A 15,006-nucleotide genomic window follows, 5' to 3' on the forward strand; every position below is an offset into this window, starting at 1 on the left:
TTGAAGTTGTCTGATGTAATGGTTGCTGTTGACGCCGCCAAAAGAGAAATTAAATATTGACAAAAGCAGTTTTCCGAGTAATCTGGTACGATAAAACAAGTGAAAGGTGGCCTTCCAACAGCAACCCAGTGATTATGACAAAAACAAACGATTACGTCGTGAATGAAAACGATAATAGACAATGTAGATAATATTTACGATTGCACTGTGGAGTCATAAAAAGCGGCTTATGGTTTTAAAGCCCGGTGTCTTTTAAGTAGATTATAAATGTAATACATTAATATATAACACTTTACTCTGTAAGCAAGTATTGGGCAAAATATGTGTGCATGTTTCCATATATTTAAACATTGGATCATATCAATATTAATCGGCATCACAGACATGTCTTGTCTAAGTCACGAGGTCTTTAGTCCTAATATCCTACTACTTCCTGAAACTTGAATGTAACTTGTAACCTGAATTCCTCATATCTGATGATTATATCATTTCGGCGTTGGACGCGCTATAATTATTTTAACATATACTTTCTCATTTTGGCATCAGCTATTGCACACATGCGCTCCCCCTAATAAATTAATTATCCTTTTTGATGTGAAATATCTAAGGCGGCGGGTTAAACCGACTGCTGCTGTAGTAACAGTTCGCAAGCTTAAAGCTCGACACTAAGTCGAAATTCTTCGGCTCTTTCTAGCCGTAGCGTATGCAGTATTGTTGCATGTATTATATTTAATGAAAAATAATAACAGTGACAATAATATATAAGTAAAATAAAAGAAAATATGGTGGGTCTGCCAGGGGTCCGTCATTGTGTGCTAGTGAGTATCGCTATGGGTAAATAGAAATGTGACAGAGCTTATTGTTGTGAATTTATTAAAAGGTTCAATATTTACAACACTTACGGATTTAATTTATTTCTTTATTTATATTAACTTATCTGACAATAATTTATTATATCCGTACGTAACAAATTCGCGAGCGCGGGTCTTGAGAATTAACTGTCCCTTCCAAATAAAGTTCCGTTATTATATACCAGTGCCGTTATCTCGAAAACTCTAAAACCTTCGATGGCGAAACGGTAAAGGCAAACTGGATTTCCCTCGCATCGGTTCTGGAAGGTCGCTCAGGTAAATCGGAGTCTCTCGTAAATTCTAAAACATATTAGAATATAAACATGTTACAGGTTAAAACTATGACTCATATTTTTACGTAACATTGCCCCCCTCTCAAAAGATGGTTCCTCCTGGAACCTTGTCGGGACTAGAACTGGAACGGTATGCTGGTATCGGCAACTGGACCCTCTTTTACAACTTCCAGTTGTATAAAAATGACAAGGGACGGTTTTCTCTCCGCACAAGGTACTTAGCGGATTGCAACAGACTAACACCTGGACTTCGGTGTCTTTGAAGATCTCCTCCACCATATTTCGGATAACCCTCCAATCTAATTGGCGGCACTCCAACTTTGGCATGGCTAACTTTTGCACGTCGGACTCTAGTACGTGCTCTCTCAATTGAAGTAAGGCTTCCCACACATCTCGGTAGGTAGGTTGGTCACGGGCAGTGTCTTTTGTTACCAGGTAGAAAAGGTAACGTGGTGCATCTTGGAGTTTCAAGGTTTTACCGGGAGCTGGCACCTGGCATTGAAGTTCTGCAACTCGACCAAACTTCCTTCGAAAGACGGATGCCAACCCTGGTGCGTCTTTGATACTGGCCGGGATGGTAAGGGCCAGCGAGTAGTCATCGGGGAGCGCGAGTAGATCTTGCTTTTCTTCAGTGGTAACACCATGTCTTGCTTTACCGGTACCTCCATAGGCACCCATGAATTCCTCAAACGTGAGGTCAGACACGTCTTGGACTTGGTTTACTTCCACTTCTTCATCTACGTCGTGGTCACCTTCGAAAGACGCCAACCGGTTATGGTGTACTATCATCGGCTTTCCCCTCGGAATCTTGCTTATTCGGTAGATGACATCGTTGATCTTCTCCACAATGAGGTATGGACCTTCCCAAAACTTCTGCAATTTGGGAGAACAACCTTTTCGCTTCTTGGGATTATACAGCCATACTTTGTCGTTCTTCTTAAAGCAACCCTTTTCGGCTTGTGTATCGTACCGTTTCTTCATTCTGTCGCTAGCGATCTGAAGGTGGGAACGGACCAACTCATGTACATCGTCCATTCTTCTTCGTAATTCGATCACATAATCTTCACCTGCTACATCTTCTCCAGGTTTACATCCAAACTCGAGATCACAAGGTAGTCGCATTTCGCGTCCGAATAGGACTTTGGCTGGTGTCTGGCCTGTTGATTCGTTAACAGCAGATCTGTAGGTCATTGTGAAGAACAGAAGGTATTGGTCCCAGTCTCGCTGATGATCGGACACCATCTTTGTCAAATACTTGCCAACTGTCCTATTCATTCGTTCTACCATACCATCCGATTGCGGATGATACGCGGTAGTTCTTGTTTTCTTCATGCCTAGTCTATCACATATTCCTTGGAATAGATCGCTTTCGAAGTTCCTGCCTTGGTCACTATGTATCTCCAAAGGCACTCCAAATCGGCTGATATATTCTTGGATCAACTTATCTGCAACGGTGGCGGCCTTCTGGTCGGGAAGTGCGTAAATCTCGACCCACTTAGTAAAGTAATCCATTACTACCAGCATGTACTTGCCTCCATTTTCACTTTCTGGAAATGGCCCAGCGATGTCCAAAGCTATTCTTTCAAACGGGCTTCCAACATTATATTGTCTCATAGGAGCTCTCCTTTTTCGGTGAGGCCCGTTACTCGTAGCACAAATAGTACATTTCTTACACCAGTCTTTTACGTCGTCGGAACTGTTCATCCAATAAAACCGTTCCCGAATTCGCTGAAGGGTTTTCCTTACACCAAAATGCCCTCCCGATGGACTGTCGTGTAACTGACGAAGTACTTCGGCTATTCTGCTCTTTGGGATCACCAACTGTCTTCTCTTCTCTGAACCGTCATCATTTTCCAGGACTCGTTTAAGCAAGCCATCTTCGATGATAAATGAGTCCCACTGGGCCCAATACGTCTTAACTACTGAGCATAGGTTTGATATTTCCTGCCAAGGTGGTCGACGGTTTTCCTCTTTCCATTTTCGGATTTTCTGTATAACTGGATCTCTCTCTTGTTCTTCCCTGATCTTAGTAGGCGTCCAGTCGTCGTTGACCATCGTCGTTCTTAGCACTGCCGCTTCCTTGGATTCCGTTTTGTTGCAGTGGGAACACTCTGCTGAGCATGGCCTTCTGGAAAGAGAATCAGCGTTTCTGTGGCTAACTCCGGCCCGGTGCTCAATCTTAAAATCGTATTCTTGGAGTCGTTCGATCCACCTGGCTATCTGACCCTCTGGATTCTTAAACTGCATCAACCACTTAAGGGCGGCATGGTCGGTTCGGATTAGAAACTTTCTGCCATAGATGTATTGATAGAAGTGCTCTACTGATTTAACTACTGCTAGAAGTTCTCTTCTCGTGACGCAATAATTCCGCTCAGGTTTTAAAAGAACTTTACTAAAATATCCGAGGACTCGTTCCTGTCCTCCTTGAATCTGAGACAGCACTCCTCCAATTCCCACATTACTTGCATCCGTATCTAAGATGAACTCTCCTTCTGGCAGTGGATACCCCAAAATTGGTGCTGTTATTAAATGCTTTTTCAACGTTTCAAAGGCATTTTGGCAGTCTATATCCCAGCGGTATTCTCTTGCTTCCTCTGTAAGTCGCGTTAATGGCTTAGCGATATCTGCAAACTTCTTAATAAACCTCCGGTAGTAAGTACATAGTCCAAGAAAACTTCTCACTTGATGTTTGTCAGTTGGTTTTGGCCATTCCTTAATGGAATCGATTTTTCCCTTATCCACGGCCACTCCTTCTTTACTGACTATATGACCCAGATAATTGACTTTACCTTGAAATAGCTGGCACTTCTTGGGGTTTAGCATCAATTGGGCAGCTTTAAGTCGATTAAAAACGTTTTCTAAATTCCTCAAATGAACTTCGAATGTCTCCCCCAAGACGATTATGTCATCTAAATAAACCAGGCATGTTTTCCAAGATAACCCTCTCAACACATTTTCCATAAGCCTCTCAAATGTCGCAGGAGCATTACAAAGTCCAAATGGCATAACGTTGAATTGCCACAATCCAGATCCTGTGGTGAAGGCTGTCTTTTCTTTATCGACTGGGTCCATTTCTACCTGCCAGTATCCAGACTTCAAATCTAAAGTAGAAAACAATTTACTTCCAGCCAATGTGTCCAATGTGTCATCGATCCGAGGCAGAGGATAACTATCTTTCTTGGTAACGTTGTTCAGCAAACGGTAATCCACACAGAACCTCGTCGTTCCGTCTTTCTTCTTAACCAGGACCACCGGAGAGACCCATGGGCTCGTAGAAGGTTCTATCACCCCGTCTTTCTTCATTTCCTGAACAATCGTTTCAGCTTCCTCTCTTTTCGCCTGTGGTAATCGTCGAGCTGTTTGACGAATTGGCTTAGCATTAGCAGTATCAATTTTATGCTTAACAACGGTAGTTCTTCCCGTCTTTCCTCCTTTCGGTACGAAAATATCACGATACTGCCGAAGAAATTCCCTTAATTTCCTTTTCTCCATCTGATTTAGAGACTGTCCTGCAACTGCAACCATTTGGTCGAATTTGTCGTTGGAATTATCAGATGTTGTCGCCTGACGGATTATGGATGTCACAGGTACACAAGTTCCTACTTTTGTCTCTTTCTTTATGGTCACTGGGTAGTCGTTGACATTGATAAGTCTCACAGGAATTTCCTTAGCCGAAGTCACCAATTCCTTTCCAATTATGATTCCACGGCCAACCTCATCGTCGTGGTTCCAAGGCTCCATCATAACAGGTCCCGCTTCGTCCACAATTCCCTGTAGCCGCGCTACTATGATCGTTTCGCTTCTCGCAGGCACAACTGTATCTTCTGTAATGGCTGCTTGCACAGTGTTGTCATTATGTGGATGGAGAAATACCTCCTCGTTGCCAACTTTGATTACCTTATTCTTAAAATCCAATTGGAATCCATGCATATTCATTACGTCCATTCCTAATATAACATCCTCTTCGATGTCAGCAACTATAACAGTGTGGACGAACTTTTCTGCTCCAATTCCCAATTGTACCTGGATTTCTCCATGAATGTTAGCATTTTCACCTGTAGCGGTCCGAAGTCGCAACCTCGTTGGTAACAGTTTCTTTCGGCTGTTTATAACTGTCGGGCGTATAATGGTTCTGGTCGCTCCGGTATCCACCAACAACGTATGCTTTTTACCATTTATGTCTCCATCTACATATACACTATCTTCACGACATTTCAAAGAAGCTATTAGTATAAGAGGGTCTTTGGAAGAGTTCCGGGTCGAAGCTGCCCCCCTAAGGTTGACTCGTTCTGGTTTTCCTGATGGTGAGTTTCTTGATTTTATGGTCTTCTTTTTCTTGCATGTCATGCTTTTCATCAAATTAACGAGCTGGTCAAGTTTATCTTCATCTGCTTCCTCTTTTACAGTCCTAACTTTACTGTACCCGCCAGAGGCCTGCGTAGCTGACTCGTATTCGAGGGCGGCGGATAAGACATCAACCAGCGTCTTGTGACGAGCTAATCGTAGTGTTCTCTGCATTTCATGATCACGAAGACCATCAATAAACGTTTGAACGGCCAATTTTTCCATCATGTCTTCGGGAGCTGTTGGATAAGCATATCGTACTAATCTGGCAATGTCTACCTCATATTCTTGAAGAGCCTCCTCTTTCTTCTGTCTACGATTTTTAAGCTGTGACTGATATACATGCTCCAAATGTTCGTGGCCATATCGCATATTTAGCCTCTTCTTGAGTTGTTCGAAATCATCGGTCTCCTCTACGGCTATGGTCTGAAGCACATCTAAGGCATCTCCTCGAAGAGCGATAGTCAGGTTTACAGCCTTTTCTTTTTCAGACCATCCATTTGCTCTTGCGGCTGATTCGAACTGTTTCATGTAGTTGTTCCATGATGATTTTCCGTCGAAAGTTGGGACTTTAACATGAATAGAACCTCCACTTCCTTCAAATTTCGGCCGTGTCTCCAACTTAAATTTCGTCTGGTCTTCTTTTATCTCCACTGTAATTGGATTGTTTCCTCTCTCTGCTGTCCCTGTTTCCTCCATCTTCCTTTCCATCTCTTTAATCTTTTCTTCGAAGGCCGACATATCGGCAGCAACTTGGTTTTTTAACGAAGATATTCTATCGTCGAGGGCAGACATCTCAGAAGTTACTTTAGAGATTTCCAAAGAGATATTAGCAGAGACTTTGCTTTCCAGCGAAGAAATCTCGTTAGAAACTTTGTTTTCTAATGAAGCGATGTCGCCGGAAACTTTGTTCTCTAATGATGCGATGTCACCAGAAACTTTGGCTACATCAGAAGAAACTTTCGAAATCGACGAGAGGACAGCATCTTCAAATATATAAGCCTCTGGATCTAGTCCTTCTTCTAGCAAAGCGTTCTTTAGTCGTTGGACTAACTCAGCCTTTTTTCCGGTAGAAGCTAATTCTCTGTCTTCGAGATGTCTTCTTAAATTAGTCACTGTCAGCTCATAAATCGTAGCCATTTTCACAATTTATTTTATATTCACTTGTATTATTATTATAAGTCTAATTTATGTTCGATCTCACTCTGACACCATTTGTTGTGAATTTATTAAAAGGTTCAATATTTACAACACTTACGGATTTAATTTATTTCTTTATTTATATTAACTTATCTGACAATAATTTATTATATCCGTACGTAACAAATTCGCGAGCGCGGGTCTTGAGAATTAACTGTCCCTTCCAAATAAAGTTCCGTTATTATATACCAGTGCCGTTATCTCGAAAACTCTAAAACCTTCGATGGCGAAACGGTAAAGGCAAACTGGATTTCCCTCGCATCGGTTCTGGAAGGTCGCTCAGGTAAATCGGAGTCTCTCGTAAATTCTAAAACATATTAGAATATAAACATGTTACAGGTTAAAACTATGACTCATATTTTTACGTAACATTATTATAACGCTAGTAGCCTGATGATAAATATGCTTTCTTTTTAGAGACTACGCGACATATAGCAAACCTACAGCTGTGGGAAATTATTGTAACATAATGCATAATACCCTTTTTTTCATTCTTATTTTCTGGTGGGGTATTGGTTTTATGCTTTGACCTAAGTTTTTCTTGTATTACCAATCAAACTAACTGAATGTTCTCCCACGATTTATTATCTAAAATATAGTATATTGTTTATATTCATATATTATCTATTGTAATAACGCTTCTATCGCAACACGTGTTTCAATACAACTATTGTAAAAAATTTTCCTCAAAGCCGTACTCCTTGAGACAGTAACACCCACTCAGCCGTTTGACATATTATTTATATTCTCTTTCACACTTAAACCTACTCATATCTTATTTTACTTTTCGAAATTTCACATAATAGATAAGTCACCAAATGGACGAAGAAGTATTGGCAGACCAAGAAAAAGATGGTGCGATAATTTAAACAATTTAGGAGGCTAATATAGAAGAAGAAACAAGCTTTAAATCCTACATACAAGAAGGAAGAAGAAGATTAAAATTTACAAGCTTTAAAGCCTACATACAAGAAGAAAGAAGAAGATTAAAATTTCAAAATATCTAAAAGCTATTTCTTTAATAAAAAAATTCATCTTCAAAAATTTAAGGATTTCACTACTCTCCAGTAAGATATTTAATTTTGAGTTAGCATATTACTAAAAAAGTATTATAGTATATAAAAATAAATATAAAAAATAAGTATAAAAGTAAATAAAAGTATATAAAATTACAAAGTAATTGTAGAGCCCATTCTTACATATGGAGCAGAATGTTGGCAAATGACAGTAAAAGGAAAGAAAAAAGTTGACACGGTTGAAATGGACTACCTAAGAAGAGCTTGCCGTATATCAAGAGTAGAACGTATACCTAATTCTGAAATTAAAAGAAAAACAGATAGAGTACATACAACTTCTGAAAGAATAGAAACTAGACAGTTAATATGGTATGGACACGTACAGAGGATGGACGACAACAGATGGCCAAAAAGAGCTATGGAATACAATCCAAGTAATAGAAGGAAACGAGGAAGACCAGCCAAGTCTTGGATACAAGGTGTTATGGAAACCATGAAAGATAGAGCCATTGATGAAGACACCTGGAGAGATAGAAAAAGATGGCGATCGAAATGCGGGAAGCGGCAGAAGCTGTAGGATCCCCGCTTATATATATATATATATATATATATATATATATATATATATATATATATATATATATATATATATAAATATTACTAAAAAATCTACACATTTAAAAGTTGCCAAGCTATTTTTGATGTCAATTCATAACAAACTAAACATAAACAGAACTGCTGACTATATGTGGAATAAATATACTTTCCCTTGTGCAAATTTGTCTGTGTTTCGACTAATCAAGCAGGCGAGCAACTTCATTTAAATTTTTCTTCATAGTTCTTACATAGATTATAGAGTATTCAACATTTGCTGCGATCCAAGATTTGTCTGTTGTATGTTTACTTTTAGACTTCCAACCCTGTATAACAGTTCTAGATATTTCAAGTATATAGTCACTGTCCATGTTTGGAGTCATTTAATTATCCTGTCGAATTTCATTAGAAATCCAATTATATATTATTAAAGTTTTATGATTAGAATCCTAAATATAATCGCAATAGTCATTAGAAATTACTAAAACTAGAAATAGTCATTAGAAATTAGACATTTTAGTCATGTTCGGAATATGTACTAATCAAAAGTTTAGTTTGTTATAAGTTTCGGTTAGTGGAATTATCGAAATCATTCTAGTTCAATGCAAGTCGATAAATATCAAATTAAAGAAATTTGTACAAAAATCTATTTATTTGCAACAAATAATTAAATTAAAATAAAAAAACATTAATTTTAGTTATGCTTTTAAATAACAAATATTATTCCATGAAAAAAAAAATAAAAAAATTTGGGCTCGTCCGGGATTTGAACCCGGGACCTCCCGCACCCTAAGCGGAAATCATACCCCTAGACCAACGAGCCATATTTATACGCGCAGAGTTCTCGCTATCTATTTTTAGTATGTTTATACACAATAGTTTTTATTATAAAAAAAAATAACAATTCTTGATAAAATATATATTTTTAAGATATTTATTTCAACTGTTTAAAATATCTATCTAAATCTCAATTTTAATTTAATTATTTTAATATTTAATCATTATATTTGTAAAAGATAGAATATAGATTGTTTATAAAAAATGTAGTAAACGAAATTTTATTTTATTCTGTACATTCAATTTTGTAGGTCTCATTTAATGGCAGCAGCACACCTCGCTACATGTATTAGTTTATTTGTTATGCGGCTTCGCTGTATTCATCTAACTATTCGTTATTCCTATTATAAAATATACCCAAATATTTTGGCAGCAAACATGCCAAATATTTTCATCATACGTCTTGGCAGAACCAAAATGAGCATGGACGTATTGACAGTTGCTGCAACATATTTGTACTGAACTGAAACATATTTTGTCCACTCCATTTCAGAGTGAGCTTATAGGTTGAGACAAACAAGTGCATTCGGGTTATTCGTGTTCTTTGTAGTGTGTCAGATACAAGTGGACGGATAGGCTTATTTTATCCTCAAGAGCTCGAGGATAAAAGTCATCCTCATAGAGGCCACGTTGCTCAGAGTCGCAAGAGATGTGGGAGTGGTTGTTTATACAGTTCCATTAGTACACAAACTAAAGTAGAATAGGGGAGAAAGAAAAGATAATAGCTACTAGAGCTAAACTAGTAATATTAAATGTGTATCGTGTATAAGAGAGGGAAACAAGATCTATAGTACAAATTTTTGCTGGTTTCAATTTTCATTGTACAAATGAAATGAGCGCCCGCCCTGCCATAAGCGGTTTATTAACAATTAAAAACAATGTTTTAAAATAAAATAAGCCCAGAATTTTCATCTGAAGCTGATAGAAGAAGTCTTGAACTTGAATTTAGTCACTTGATGATTTAAAAGTAACATTTTGTTAATTGTGTTTTTAAGCATTGGAAATCGTCATTTCGTTTTTTCCATTAACAATTAAAAAGAATGTTTTAAAATAAATTAAGCCCAGAATTTTTATCTGGGGCAGATAGAAGAAGGCTTGAACTTGAATTTAGGCACTTGATGATTTCAAAAATAATATTTGTTAATTTGTGGTTTAGACGATCAACTTTAGAGAAAACTAACAACAGATCTTTTTTGATCATAATGATCTAAAAAACCTAAAAAACAAACCTAATAAACCGCACATGGCAGGGCGGGCACTCATTTGTACAATGAGAATTGAAACCAGCAAAAATATGTGCCATAGATCTTGTGTCAATATCTTATATAGTAGACGCCGCAGCCCGAGCGCCCGTCATGTCATAAGCGCTTCATCACTGGATAAAAAATAATGTTTTAAAATAAAATAAGCCCAACATACCTATCGAGCAATGATAGAACAAGGTTTGAACTTAAATTTGGGTCCTTGGTGAATTCAAAAATAATATTTTTTTAGTTGTGTTTTTCAGTCTTGAAAATCGTAATTTTGCGCTTTTTTAAATTTTAAATTGTTTATAACTCGAAAACGATCAAATTTACAGAAAAAATACAAGAGATCTATTTTGTTCAGAATGGTCCAAAATATTAAAATGTAATTTGCCCGGACCGAAAGAACTAATTATTACAATTTGTTTTAAAAAATTGTTTAACACAATTTTAACAACTTTTCGCCTGGGCGACCCCTTGAACCTTATTTTGGGGTATCTCATGAAAGTGATTATGCAAAAAAAATCTCATGAGAGTATTTTTCCGAACAAACCCGAGTTTTTCGTCTTTTTTAAGTAACCCTATAAAGTATATTTACTTTTAATATTGTAGTTAGAAAACAAAATCTACTCTCGCCTTCATTAAAAAAGTATTTATATTAAAGTTTTATTATTCTTTGTAGAAAGAATAAGTATGTTCCACAATATGAGTGTGTTGTTTATTATTTATAAGCAATTAACTCAGGACCGCACTAAAAAAGATTTTGGTATGGTTCTGAATTTATTTTCTTATGGCATTTTAATTTTTAATTAATATTTCTATTTTAAAATGAATTTCCGAGATGGAAATCGAAACATCTCTAATTACTGTATTCTAATGACGTCTCTTGTACTTGCCTCAGTATAAATATAGCGTCGGTGCATGATCGTCCCGACCTAAAACCTTGTTGTTCTTCTGCTAGTGTTATAATTTCATTCAGTTTATTTGTTATCATTTAAGTCCTCTGTAATTTTCTGGGTCCGATTTGTCTCCCTTTTTGAAGAGAAGAGGTATTAGGACGCTTGATCTCCACTCTTGAGGAATTCTGTTTTGTTCTATTATTTTTGGATTAGTTTTAATAGTTGTTTGGTCAGATATGGTCTTCCGTACTTTAGGAGTTCATTCGGTATTCTGTCTTCTACTGGTGATTTTTTGTTTTTTTAAATTACTCAATGCTTCCTTTACCTCTTCCTCCTCAATGTTTATTTCTTCGTTTGCCGTCACCTCGTGTTGGTGGTTCATTATCGTCACATTTAGCAAGTAGGGATCGAAAGTAGCCTGCTCAGGTTTCCTTCTCTGAATATGTTTGGTTTTTATTAGTTCGCTCGTCTCTTTTCTTTGTCCTCTAATCATTCTCCATATTTCTTTTTGTGTTCCGTAGAAGTCGTGTTCCATCTGTTTTGAGAAGCTCTGCCAGTGTTCCCTATTTATTTGTCTAACTAAAGTATTCGTTTCATTTCTAATTCGTTTATAGTGGTTATACGCCTGTTGTGTTTGTTCTGCTCTATATTGTAAAAAGGCTTTCTTCGTTTCTTCACATTTTGTCTTGACTTCCTCTCTCAACCATGATGTTTTCTTTTTTGATATGTTAGTGTTTGTTACTTTTTTTTTTCCAGCTTTCCTCGATGTTATCGTTTTTTAATATTTCATGGCCAGCAATCTTCTCTGATATTATTTTTCTGTATAAGTATTCCGTGAATTCAGTATTTAGTCCTTCGACTCTGATTTTTGTTTATGTTGGCGCCGCCCTCTTAGGTGTGAAGTATTTCAGGATGACTCTTATTTTACATAATACCAGGCTATGGTCGCTACCTACATCTGCTGAGTTGGGGCATCTTACGTCGATTATTTTTGTAATGTAATTTGATAGTCAGAATTTGATATTCTGAGGGCACATATACCACTCTCAGATTTTTTCAACTAAAAGCATAGCTGTAACAATAAAACACTGAAAACTTTGTTTTCAAAACTTCCACAAAATTTATGTTAAATTCTTATCACTACTCTGTTTCGGCTAATTGCCTTTCTCAAGTGATCTGTTTTTGGCATGGGTTTACACTTTATAGTCTCTAAAAGAATGATTATGATCTAGAAGGTGAAGTGCGTATGTAGAATCTGTTTTTCTATTATTGAAAGCCCTTTTATGTTCTGCTATTCGTTTATTAAAATTTCTACCTGTTTGACCAATGTAAGTTTTTGGGCATTCGCCACATTTAAGTTTGTACACACCACTGTGTAAGTGTTTTTTTATGTTGGCTCTTGTGGTTTTTAATATATTTGCCTAGGTTGTTATTTGTTCTGAAAACTGGTGTTATTCCTTTCTTTTTTATGTGTTTGGCTATTTTTGTTGATATTTTGCCTGTATATGTAATCGAGCAGAAGGTACTGGGTTTTTTCTCTGGTGGTGGAAATACTAAGTTCAGGGCTTTCTTGTGTAGTTTTTGATTTAACATTTTATTTATTGTTTGTTCGTTGTATCCATTGTTTACTGCTATTTGCTTAATGATATTTAATTCTGTCTCAAAATTGTATTTTGACATAGGAATTGCTGTTAATCTATGTAACATATTATGATAGGCTGCCAGTTTATGTTGTGTGGGATGGGATGATGAATTGTGAATAGTCGTGTCAGTATGGGTAGGTTTATGAAATATGGAGAAGTCATGTTTGTTTTTAAGTCTGGTAATTTTTAAATCTAAAAACTTTATGGATTGATTTTGTTCTGTTTCTATTGTAAATTCAATATGACTATGAAGAGAATTAATATACGATAAAAATTGGTCGAGTTGCCTGTTAGTTCCTGTGAAACATACCAGTACGTCGTCTACGTATCTCTACCAATATAAAAACTGTTTGAATATGGGATGTTTTGAAATCTTTGTCTCTAGATGATCCATAAAAATATCTGATAGCAATGGTCTTAGAGGATTGCCCATTATATAAAAAAGAAAGGAATAACACCAGTTTTCAGAACAAATAACATCCTAGGCAAATATATTAAAAACAACAAGAGCCAACATAAAAAACACACAGTGGTGTGTACAAACTTAAATGTGGCGACTGCCCAAAAACTTACATTGGTCAAACAGGTAGAAATTTTAATAAACGAATAGCAGAACATAAAAGGGCTTTCAATAATAGAAAAACAGATTCTACATACGCACTTCACCTTCTAGATCATAATCATTCTTTTAATGACGAATTTAAAATTCTACACATTCAAAATAAAGGCCTTAAGCTATCTTTGTTAGAATCTATGGAAATCAACAAATTAAAAAACACAGATATAATTCTGAATAACCAGCTTGAGACAAACAGTTCTCCCCTCCTCAACCTATCTCTTTAGAGACTATAAAGTGTAAACCCATGCCAAAAACAGATCACTTGAGAAAGGGAATTAGCCGAAACAGCTGTAGTGATAAGCATTTAAAATAAATTTTGTGGAAGTTTTGAAAACAAAGTTTTCAGTGTTTTATTGTTACATAAAATGAATTTCCATCAAGTAACGGTCGAATCCATCAATTATTTAAAAGCATAGCTGTTACCAACAAGATCGACCCCAAGTAAGTCACCCGTCAGTTTTGAAAAACATAAACCCGCTTAACAAATTTCGGTTATATTTTTCACACAATATTTAAAACAATCTTTTTTGAAAAAATTGACACAAGAACAGTTTCAGAACGTTTATAATGTAATTTGACTCACAAAATGTTACCATATTTGCTCTATAATAGGTTTCATTCCATTTACTTTTAGTATCTACATAAAAAAAACAAAAAGTAAAACAAAAAAGGAGGAAAGTACATTGTTGTGCAATCTGTGTGAAAACGTAAATAATTGGAAACAATATTAAAATATGCATAGTAGTGACCAATAGCAAAATTTGATTTAAAATATGCATATTTCTATAGACCACACAGTGGTCTATAGAAATTTTTTTTAATCTTTTTTTATTAAATCTATTATAATTTTATTTTATTAAACCAATCCGGCTCTGTCATCGTTTATACTTTTTTATCCCTACCGTCATCTAATGAAAGCAATTACTACTTACATAAATTTCCTTTCCAAACAATTTATAAGCTAAACGACTAATTTTGAACAGTTCTCAGGAAACTTCACAAACATTCTTGTGATCTGGTTCTTGGAATGGTTCATGTCAAGTCAAACACTTCACACCAGAGGAATTTTTGTGGCAGAGCTAACACGTATGCAAAACAAACCAACTAAGAATAACGTATTGGGAGCTATTGTTTTTGAGGATGAAACCGAGTCTACCATAAATATTTTTGTTTGTTTTTGATTCGATTTATCAGATGAATTTTAAATATTTGTTCAGTGATGTGGAGAGAATTTTAATGTATGGCGCGAAAAAGTGATGTACATTTAATAGAATTTTATTAAATTTATCATTACTGGATTTAATTATGGGTTTTGATACATATACAATTTAATTAGAAGAGAATACAATTATTATTGAATTTAAAGACACCACAAAATTTAAAGAAAATGTGTTAAATTTTATAAAATAAAGAGTATTTGTTGTTTAGATTGAATGTATTTAAACTACTTTATTGAACTTGTGCGA

The 15,006-nt window shown here is 36.0% G+C and overlaps 1 protein-coding gene and 1 non-coding gene across 2 annotated transcripts in view; both read right to left on the reverse strand.

The window, feature by feature from the left end:
- Positions 1-15,006, reverse strand: part of dlp (glypican dally-like) — a 243,211-nt gene that overhangs the window by 51,072 nt on the left and 177,133 nt on the right. The gene's annotated exons all lie outside the window — the stretch shown is intronic.
- Positions 9,050-9,121, reverse strand: TRNAP-AGG (transfer RNA proline (anticodon AGG)). Its single transcript has one exon. It is a non-coding gene; the product is annotated as a tRNA-Pro (tRNA).

This window comes from Diabrotica undecimpunctata, chromosome 8 (genome assembly GCF_040954645.1).
Source record: "Diabrotica undecimpunctata isolate CICGRU chromosome 8, icDiaUnde3, whole genome shotgun sequence".
In the NCBI taxonomy this organism is placed as follows: Eukaryota; Metazoa; Arthropoda; class Insecta; order Coleoptera; family Chrysomelidae; genus Diabrotica; species Diabrotica undecimpunctata.